At 42.6% G+C, this 11,024-nt stretch overlaps 1 long non-coding RNA gene across 1 annotated transcript in view; it reads right to left on the bottom strand.

Annotated features, from left to right (window-relative positions):
- Nucleotides 1-301: 301 nt before the first annotated feature.
- The window catches only part of LOC119617346, a 46,397-nt gene continuing 35,674 nt past the window's right edge, over nt 302-11,024 (bottom strand). Inside the window, exon 3 of the long non-coding RNA XR_005233581.1 lies at nt 302-550. This is a non-coding gene — a long non-coding RNA (uncharacterized LOC119617346). The remainder of the gene's footprint in view (nt 551-11,024) is intronic.

Genomic DNA, 11,024 nt, shown 5'->3' with positions numbered 1-11,024 from the left:
GGGCTTCTCACCTCAGGCCTGTGCAGCTTCCCTGTAGAGAGACGGGATTTATGACAGTGTCTTGCTGACAAATAGTGTGTTTAAGTGTGTACGATTGTTTCCACGTCACTGTCAGGGGTGGAGATGAATTTCTGGACTTCTTGTTTGGGGCTAATTTATCAACTTTTGTGGTGGCTGGTTGGTGGTGCAGACTGCTCTGAAGCAGATGTGAGTGGCTTTGAGAGTGGAGTACACCATGATGGACCTTCCAAAGCACGCACCCCCCCACCCCACCCCACCTATTTTTTTTTTTTTTCTCACTGCTACTAATTATGCCACTATAAATCTTGTGGGTGTGTCACGGCTGCATTGAAGTCAGAGGAGGGACGGTGGCTTTCAGCTGGTGCGGGATATGAAAGGTGGCGGGGGTGATGAATGCCCGTGGGCCTCCTGCTTGATGAATTGGGCAGTGGGGTTGACGAGGAGTCACTGATGGTCAGGCTTTGTGCGAAAAGACATCAGGGTCCTCGCTGCTGAGGAGGATGAAAGGAGGATTCGTCTCAGCTGAGGGCTGGAAGGATTAAAGAAAGGACAGAAGAGGGGAAAGAAAGGGATCAAGCAAGCGAAACAGAAAACAAACAAAAAAAGGCTTTTTCACTTTTGCCCACTGTCCACTAAAAATCCATCTTGTTTTGGAATAATAATAATAATAGTAAAAGAAAAAAAAAACCTAGTGGTGGTAAATTTTGACTTCTTTGTTATTGTGGTAGCTATTAGAGCTACATCTGTTACTGGTCAGTCATATTTTATAGATGACATGGCAGATTTATGGCTGCGAATAAAAAAAAACTGAAAGAAAAAGAACTCCAGAGTTAAAATGTTCCCAGATGTCGAGAACCTGCAGAGGATACAGAAATGAAGATAATGACCTCAAAGTGTACAGCCGCAGCTTTGAAGCTGCTCTCCCATGAGTCACTGCGAGCGAGTTCACATTAAAACAAGTTACACTTGCTTTGGAAACTCAGGGTTATAGAGACCTCACCTGTTGAGCTGGATTAGATAGAAAGGTGAGCGAAGACAAAACCGGAACAAACTGGGCTTAATCCCAGTGTAATATGTGAACTAGATGCTCGTCCCTCAGCAGGTTGGGAAATATGCCTTCTAGATGGAAAGCTGGACACAGAGGGACACAAATGTGAAGACGGAGCTGGAATCGAAAAGGAACAAACAGCTCCTGTTTGTTTGTTTAATCTACAGAATAATTTCTGATCAGGAACTATTTGGACCTTAGCTCTGCGTCTCTTAAAGCAGTCAACTTTTGACCCATAAATTAATAGTGACAAAGGTGTGTGACCCCATCTGTTGGTTGTTTAAATATCCATAAATGGTAATGACCCTAATAAATAAGAGCATAATGACAACACAAACAGTCCTAACATCCATTATGCTATTTTTCAAATCAATTTATGATTTAAAAATTCTCTGTCACAATTATGGTGCAAATATATCATAAAAATTAGGTTTTTAGTTGTAGGTTGATATCTGGAGATTATCAAAGGACCCTTACTTGGTGTTGGGTGACCCACATTGTCCCGACCCCAACTTTGGGAATCATTGTCTTAAAGGAATGGCTCAAGTCTTTTAAAATGAGGTTCTGTGGAAATGTTATGAACAATTAATCTCCTACCTGCTATAGATAGTGTTTCGAATGACCTCAGTTTGGAGAAAAAGGGTTTAATCTGGACCAGATTGTTGAGCTAATGACGAGTCTGAGTGGGGCCAAGACTAAAGTAGATTACTGCCATCTTAAAACGCCTCCAGTCTCAAACATTTTATACTAATAGATTCAAATTTCACCTTATAAATTCTTACATTGCTGTCTGTTGCACATTACGCTGTAACTCACAGAGAAGTCTGGTTATTTAGCAGTAGCAGCATCTGGCTGTAGCACTTCCAGTGCAGCCTGGAACACCTCCAGCAGGAAGATAATATAATATTTCTGCCTGAATAACCGTGTAACGTGAAACACACATTCATGTAAAGGTTTACAAGACAGTGTTTACATGAACTGCTAATAAAGGTTTGTGAGACTGAAGTTGTTTGAAGATGACAGCGATCCACTCTGACCTGTTAGTCAGCAAGCCTAAAAAAACACGACTAAAACTTTGTCAACACTTAAAATTTGGTATGGTAGTTGCTGAGACTGACCCTGAACATGTAGTCTAAGCGCTAATAGATTGATCAAGAACTCTGTCTGTCTGTTAGCAAAATACCTCATGAACCACTGGACAAATTCTAATAAAATACTTAGATTTTAAGCTACATTTGGTGTGGTAGTAGCTGAGAGTAACTCACAACCTGGACTCTGAGTGTGCTGAGTTTGCACATGCCGTTATTTTCAAGGTTTGATCAAAACGGCTACTCCTCTGTCATTTGCCACCGTGAGATGATTTTAGTCTTAAACTCTGGCATGAAAGGTGGCGGGCGATGTTCAGTACATTCCTTCGAGGAATGCTAGGCCTTTGATTTATTCTTCTCTTTCTGATTTGTTAAAAAAAAAAAGGAAAAAGTTGACAGATCGCTCCGGGTTAGATGAAGAAGAAGAAGACCTCTGGTTTTCCTGATAATCATCAGGTTCTTAACCTGAGCCTAAAGGGGGCAAAAAAGAAAAAAATGTCTGACTCCGTGTCAACGGCTACCACCCTGTTAATGAGACCACTAAAGGGGGTCAGGACCCCTCCACACACACTCACACACACACAACTGCAGGGCCATGTACGAAGGCTGCTCGCCGCAGAGCGGAGCTGCAAACTCCCAGAGAGACGGAGGATATCATCTGTTCTTATTTTACCTTTTTGTCAAGCAGCATGTGGAAAATGATCTTCAGCGTGAGTTATTTGCAGAGCTGGATTCCATGTTATTTCATTCCCGAGCAGAGACATAACAGAGAGGGTCTCCTCTTTCATGCAGGTGGTCCCTCGGCCTTGTTCAAGGGCGCCGTGTGCGTTTGGGGCAGGGCCGGGAGGAGGGAGACGCAGACAGATGCATGCGAATTTAGGTAATGGTGTAACATTTCAGCGCCTGCTTTCCTTGGCCACCCCATGTAAAGATAGGGTTAATTAATTTGTTTGCTTTGCTTTCAAGCCCCAGCGAAGAGGGCCCTCCAGGTTCAGAGAAGCCACTTGTACGCAGGGAACACGGACTAAAACTAACATTTGCTGGACAGATTGCTTGCATGTGTTTTTGGGATAGAAAAAAAAATCCTTGTCATGACATCAACAGAGATGTTCAGATTTTTTTTGTCTTTTAATGTGAAAACCTGGATTAATTACTTACTTTCTAATCTGATCTTGAACTTCCCACTCTTACTTCTTTTTGAAGCTTTTTATCACCTGTTCATTTGGCTGTCTGTTAGCCAAATATCTAAAGGACCGGTGGATGGATTTTATTGAAAACTCTTAGAAAGTAAACATCGGATGTACATTTAGAAGGGATTAACAATTGAAGCCAGCCTGAATCAAGATGGCTGCCACTGTTTCCCAACCAACACAAAAATGGCTGTATCTCAGTCTATTTTACAGATATTAAGATGAAATTTGGCGTAGTAGTAGTGGAGAGTCTCTTTCAACACATACTTGAAGCACTAACAATTTGCACGAGAGCGTACATTCAATTGTGCTTAATGTTATTCTCAATATCTGACTAAGAAAATGCTGAAATTCCTCTTTTTTTCTAAATAAAACTAGTTTAATTTTCAGTTTCTTTGCTGCTCTTTGACTTCTTCTGTCTAAAAGCCACATTTTAAGCAGATTGGGGACATCTTCAGGTAGTGAGGCTGGTGTATAACTCTCCCCAGTGTGACTGCTGCTGCTTTACGAGTCCTGTTGGCGTCTCACCTGTCCGTCCGGGCGGAGCAGCAGCAGCAGCAGCTCAGCTCCCTCAGCTCTGCAGGGCCGCAGCCTGGCGTTCGGGCGAGTGCATATGCCTGATCACGATCCCTGGCTGATGAAGGGAGCAGGCCCCTCAGAGCGAGACTATTATTCTTACTGCAACACAGAGCAGGACTCTACCCTCAAACAGATGTTAGGAGCTCTTTGTAGAGTCTTTTGGCACGAGGCCCAACTCTACCTATCTGCACAGCTATTTACATGGCAGTCCAGCTGCTCGCTTCTCTTTTCTTCTTCTTCTTTCTCTTCCCTTCGCTCCTCTTTTTCTTCTCGCTGTACATTTTCTCCCCCCTCCACCCACCTTCTTTTCCCTACGCTGTTTGAAATCAAATACCTGCTCTCTTATATAAACTTTGATCAATCAAATGCACTAATTTGTTTAGCTGGGGAGACAGTGACATACTGGGGCAGGTTCGGTTACACAGAGATGAAAAAGGCCAGGCCTTCCCGCATGCATCCCAGAATATCTCGGGGGTGATGCAAAACTTTTACCCCGCGCTTTATATTTGGTCGGTCCCTTTTTTGCAGAAAAAAGCCAAAAATAAACCCAAAATATTCTCCGTGCTACAGTGACTTATTATCCCCTCTGGTTCGAGCAGATGTGGGAGAGAGAAAAAAAAAGAAAAAAAAAGTTTATAATGATAAACTATTCCTGGAATCAGAGTTTATATTTGCTTTCTGACTAATCGTGCGTCGTTGATATAAAATGCCTTTTATCTCTGGTTTAGTCAGCCAGGTTTGAGAAGTGTGCGCGGCAGAACTTATGTGTTCATTTAACTCTTCTATTAAAGGGATAGCTCGGATATTTTGAAATGGGGTTTTGTGGAAAGGGTATGAGCAATTAATATCTTACCTACTAAGGGGGCAGTCTGCACGGCAACTGTTTTTGTCAGTATTCAAAAGTCTTGTTTTATTTTTTAATAGTTTCAGCCTTGTGTCCACATGGTGTTTTATGAAAACGAGTTCCAAAGTGAAAAAAGCCACCTTTGTGTTTTACTTCAACTTTTTGAAAACAGTACAGTTGGACGTCCTCTTCTTCTTGCATTTACATTTTGCACCCAGTGTATAAACTTCATGTGCACGCGCCAAGCCTTGTTTCCTGTTTCCTGTTTTTTTTATGGCAGCGTTACAGCGCCTCACACAGGCCTGGCATAGTTATTACTGCGTTTGGGGAAATTTTTAGTGTTTTTCTGCTGATGAAGACATTTCTAGAAACTGTGCCGTGTCTACAAAGAAATGTATTTGTATCTGTTTCTCCAAACCAAGATTTGAAGAAATCAAATTAATTCTGACCAGACTGACAAGCTAACAGCTAGTCCAAGCGAAGCTAAAACTAAAGTGGATTGGTGCCGTCTTTAAGCAGCTTCAGTGTCCAAAATTATGCCCAATTATAAAAAAAACAACCTCAAATAACAACGTGCCCAAATTCTGATCTGAACTGATGCTTAACCTCAGTTGTTCCTTATTTATCTGACTTGGCAAATCTATTGTCAGCACACTTTTAAAGCCTCACAAAGAAGCATTTATCGGGACAAATCATCCACACAGAATCAGATAACACTCAGATCAGTGACGAGAGAGTTACAGTAAGTTAGTCAGAAGTACCATTTAGAAACCTTTCGTGTTTTCCTACCTAATAGTTTTTTCACAGCATAACTCTGCATGCTCAGTCAGGTTGGTGTGGATGGAACCATCTCCTGAGTTCATGCTCCTTAGAGGACGTTTGATTCTCTCTCGCCTCCTAATCCTGAAGAGAACAGCCAGAGTGAGGTAAACAATGCAAAGGAGCATGAGGTTTTTTCTCACTCTGGGGTGGATCTGGTCCTTATTAGCATGCAGCTCAGTGGCTGCATCATCATAAGCTGATAATGAGGCAAGCAACCTTCATGCAAATGAAAGGAAATGAACTCAAACGTCCGCTGGGGCCCTGAAGCCGGCCGGCCCGTCAGTAGAGGGTGCTGATGTTCCCCCCTTTCATAGCTCGGTGGGGGCCCAACATCTCAGATTGCCTCAGAATCATGCAATGTCACGCCATGACTAATGGAGGCGCATTAATTAATTAAAGTGGGGAGTTCAAACCGGGGTGACGCAGGTTGTCATTTTTTTCTCTCCCCCGTTCAGTTCTCAAACATTCCTCGGAGTCACGATGCAGAAGCAGACCTGAGTCCAGCTCTGACTCTGCTGGCCTGATTGGTTGAGTTTCTGTAATCAAGGTCGCTTCGGATTCTGATGCACTTTTGTTGTTTTTTGCCCCCTTTTTAGCTGAGTGGACTGTTGACTCAGGTGAGCGCTCATTTAGTATGTTTAACAGGGGGGTTTAGGGCCTAAAGTGATTTACAATTTAGGCTCAGTTCTATGGACCTTCAGCTGAACAAGAACTTTTATTATCGCCTGCTGCCAAAAGACAAGCTATAATGTATTCGGCTGTGTCTGTGTCATGTGTTCATTTGTCTGTCTGTTAGCAAAACATCTAATGAAGTACTGAAAGAATTTGAATGAAACCCGCACAATGTAATCATAGGATGTACAACTAAAAATTAGTAACATTTGGAGTCAATCTGATTCAAGATGGCTGCCACAGCTAACTGACCTTACACAAGAATCGGTAGGAAATGAGAGTCATCCCAAACACACATGCTGAGCAATATTACATTATGTAAGATCTGTGATGTGATTAAAACAGCTATTGGTGTCATCTGTATTTGCTTGTTAGCAAAATCTTTTATGAACCACTGAATGGATTTTTATGAAACACAGGAAGTAATTAGTGGATGTACATCTACACTTAATTATCATTTGGCGTCAATTCAATATGGCTGTCACAGCTAATTGACCTTAACAAACCCAAGAATGGCTATAACTCAGTGACATTTACAAACATTGAACTTAAATTTGGTGTGGTAGTAGCTTAGAGTCATTCACTGCAAATACTTTGAGTGCTATCGGATCTTGCAATATTGTCTGTGATCGTGCATAATGTTGTTTTCTAAATTTGACCCAAAAAGCTAAAACTCCATCATTTTTTAAAAATAAGGTTGTCTTAGTTTAAAACTCTGGCATGGAATGCAGTGGGCAATAATCATTCTTTTAAGGAATACCAGGCCTTTAATTTATTTTTATTTTTCTTCTGCTTGTTCAATAAAATAAAACTGATCTTCTGCAAGAGACATGTTAAATTACTTTATATGGGTATTGGCAAGGAGCACACACACACACACACACACACACACAAGCAGGGCAGTGGGTTCATTGTTGATGATTTGCATCAGAGAGTTAAAATGGAAACAAAAGCACAGAAACTCACAGTTCTCATCCAAGCTCTTTAGCATGTCTGTCTTTGATGTTTCTGGAGCGAACAGTTGTTAGCTGGACAGGGAGTCTCTCTGCTGCCAGAAACAGAGCTGGAGGCTGAGACAGGTGCACGGCGTTCATCACATCCTGATGGAGGAGTCCGAGGGCCAAGATGTTCTCCTCGACATATTGGAAACGTTTGTTAACAGATGGAGACACGTGCTGGCAAGTGTTTCCTCGCTTTGTCCAGAAACGGGGAAAGTTTAATCTCCAAAGGCACGAAAGATGCAGCGATAGCAAGAAAAGGGTGGAAGATAGGACGCGGATCAATCAAATTTAACATCTGTGAGGCAAAGAATTACAGATGAGGAGGACATGAAGTGGCGATACTGTCAGTGCAGTCTGAAGGGAAATGATTGAGGCTAGAATATCCAGCTGCAAATTGTGCAAAACCACAAACGGGTTAAAGATTTGATGCAGCGTCTGTCATACTTTTCTAGCACACGTTCCTCCCCAGTACATGCTTCTATCTGTGTTTGTATCACAGCTTCATTCCTCCTGTAAGGTCACGCAGCTACAGCTGGCATCAATATGGCAGGGCTTTTTTTTTTTTCTTCCTTTCTTCTGTCTGAGCCCCAGTGCTGGAAAGTTACATTCATCTGGCTAATCAGTTTAGGAGATAATGAAAACAGAGATTGTTTACAGAGATTAGGCCCTTGGAAATGGACTAATCAGCGCTTTGAAAAGGGCATTGACAGCAGTGGCTGGGCTTTGGTGGCTACAGAAACCAAGCAACGCCAGCACTGCGCTCCGTCTGTAGCGAGCTCTTGGAGCCCTGATGTCATCGCAGATAGAAGATAGAGTATCTTATCCTCCGCTGCTCTCCACTCACTCCTCTCTGCTGGAATGAAATTACTCAATGTTTAACAGACGGGGCACCTGTCAGCCAGATGTGGCTGAGTAATGAATAAAGTGTAGCATGAAGTAAGCATTTTGACAAAAAAAAAAAAATGTTGGGAGAAAAAAAATTAATCACAGTCTTGATTTCTTCTTAGCTCTGTTGTTAAATATGCTGCTATGATGTATGTGGCAATAGTTTATATTAGGGGGAGGAAGGTACACCAACTCAGTGCTCAAGTCAACGTCTCATGCTTTTGTTAACGTATGAATTAAATGCTTATCCTAAGCACAAGTGCCCCTTTCCCCCTCCTTTTGAGGGTCCATTTTAATTTGTATGGGTCAAATGGTGTTGCTTGTTGGCTGGAGCCTTCAGTCCTCTCATCCAAGTGTAACTGGGGAGGGGTTCCCTCATAAGAGCTCACAACATGAAAGTAATTATCAGTATCTTATATCTCATCCAGTGACTGGGGGAACATGTGTTTAGGATTTGGACTTACAGGGTTGCCCCCTTCACCAGCCAAACACAACTTCAATCATTTTGTTATGTATCGACATGTTTTCTAGCAGGGGGAGGAAACAAAATTAAAAAAGATCTCTGAGGAAGATAGAGGTTGTATTCAAGAAGACAGCAAGCCTTATATGCCAGGATAAGAGGTAAAATTTGACGCCACGTTTGGCTGTTGTGAAATTTCCACATTTATACTCGTTTCACGTCAGTTTTCTGCAAAAAAAAAAAAAAAAAAAGCAAACACTGAGGAGCTTAACGTGGAGAGAGAAAGTGCTCGCTGGCTTGGTTCTGTCCCCGTGACTTTCTGGAGAAGGAGAGGATGGGTGTGAATCTTTCGTCTCGGTCTGAGTCCACTCTTGGACACAACGCGTAGTCAGCTGAGCAGCCCTGGGAGCCTAAAACCCTGATCTTCCACCTATGACCGAAGGCTCTGGCATCTTCTTCTGTGGCATTGCAACGCCCCGCGGGGAGTTTAAACTCCCTTTAAACTCCCCCAATAAAGGGAAACAGAGAAGCCACAGACTTTCCTGAAGAGGCAAAAAAAAAGGTGGGGGGAGGACATCACCATAAAAATGTAATTTATCTTTAGAGCGTTGATCACAGCGTACCCATTTTCCCTACAAGATACTTTTCTGTACTTCAACAAAGATTCTGTTGGTGCTGCTGTCAGGTTTCCAGAGACTAATGTTAGGAGGTTTATAAAGCGCTGGATCTATTCCGGTGGTATCCATTCGAGTGGTGCTGGGCGTTTTGATTTTGAAGGAGACCCTGACATCCATTTCCTTCCCAAAGGAGGATGACAGGGGGACTGCTTTAACTGCAAGCGGCCCCCACTGCGTGCCCAAAAGAGCTGAAAGTTGGGTGGTCTGTCCATCAACAGCAGATCTGGGGCTCGGCCTGAGAAAAGCAGCTCGCCCCGTATCACTTTCAAAGAATGAAACCCAAAGCGCCGACCGCTCTCTGCTCACTGCAGCCTTATATGCACAAAGACACCTGTTGTTCCACTCTCACACAAAGCCTTAATCAATCTAGGTGTTTGCAACCAAACAAACGCCAACGCCATCAAATAGCCAGTTTAATAAATTCTATGTAATAAAACAAATTGCCTTTGTTTAGTAAAGCCTTCTTATGCCAAAAGACAGATTAAACTCAGTTCTTAACATCAGGCTTTGCGTCATGAAGTGTTGTGAAGATATTAGATATGATTTTCCATGCACCGTCAGGTTGCAGCATGAATGAAGCACTGCCTGTAATGATGTGGGGCGGAAAAAAAGAGGATATTTTGCTGTGCTCTGGCTCATCGGCTCTGTTCAGACTGTGATCTGAGGATGTTTCAGGGTTAAGCGTAGATGTTTTTGCACCCTGAACATGGGACTTTGTTTATGCTGGCAATAATAATGGAACAAAGGGAGGCATTTATTCCCGAGTAAGAAAGTAAAGGCTGAAATGATACCGGCTCACAGCTTTGTAAGTTACAGATCTTTTTATCCTGAGAAATGATTTTATTTGACTAATTATCTTCAGTCAACACTGACTAATTATTTTATTTTGTGATTAGGTAACTACGGTTTATTGGCGTATGAAGACTGGTAATGTTTTGTGCATTTTGTGGCTGAATAAAGGTAGTATCTTAATGGGCTGCGACTGTTGGGATTAATTGGTGACTCAAAATTGCACGAAAATATGTATGCACATTTTCCATCTTAGGCATTCTTGTAAAAGAGATCATAGATTTCAGTGAGTGACACTGACATACAAACCAGTCACAATTTGCTCTCAGTTATTAGCAATTTCAGCACACGATCAAAGTTTAATGCCGACAGGATCAGGTTAAAGTGAGACAGACTCAGAAAAAAGCTGTAATTGTTGTTTGGGGTTGAGGGACACAGAGTAACAGTGGGCATACGTGAAATTTGCTGCTATGTCATTGTTTCTGAAAAGCACTGAAAAGTATCTCATGTGCACAAAGTTGTCAGAAATCATGAATTTGGAAAGCGCTTTAAGATATCTCTGATCTTCTCACCAAAAAAACTTAATTTGTATGTGGGGTAAATGCAGCAAAAAATCTTAGTTTTTCTATACTGTGTGACTATTTATTAGTCTATTAAATATGTGCAAACAGGAGATGAGGGCCCTTTGGCCCAGGGCTAGGGTTAGGGTCTCCTCAGGGTTAAAGGGGTTAGGCCCGGAGCTAGGGTAAGGGTCTGCTCAGGGTTTGAGGGGTTAGGGCTTTTTGGCCCTGGGCTAGGGTTAGGGTCTGCTCAGGGTTTGAGGGGTTAGGGCTTTTTGGCCCTGGGCTAGGGTTAGGGTCTGCGCAGGGTTTGACTGGTTAGGGCCTTTGGGCCCTGGGCTAGGGTTAGGGTCTGCTCAGGGTTTGACTGGTTAGGGCCTTTTGGCCC

The sequence above is a fragment of the Kryptolebias marmoratus genome, linkage group LG9, assembly GCF_001649575.2.
Source record: "Kryptolebias marmoratus isolate JLee-2015 linkage group LG9, ASM164957v2, whole genome shotgun sequence".
Taxonomy (NCBI): domain Eukaryota; kingdom Metazoa; phylum Chordata; class Actinopteri; order Cyprinodontiformes; family Rivulidae; genus Kryptolebias; species Kryptolebias marmoratus.
This window is presented reverse-complemented; position numbering and strand designations above follow the sequence as displayed.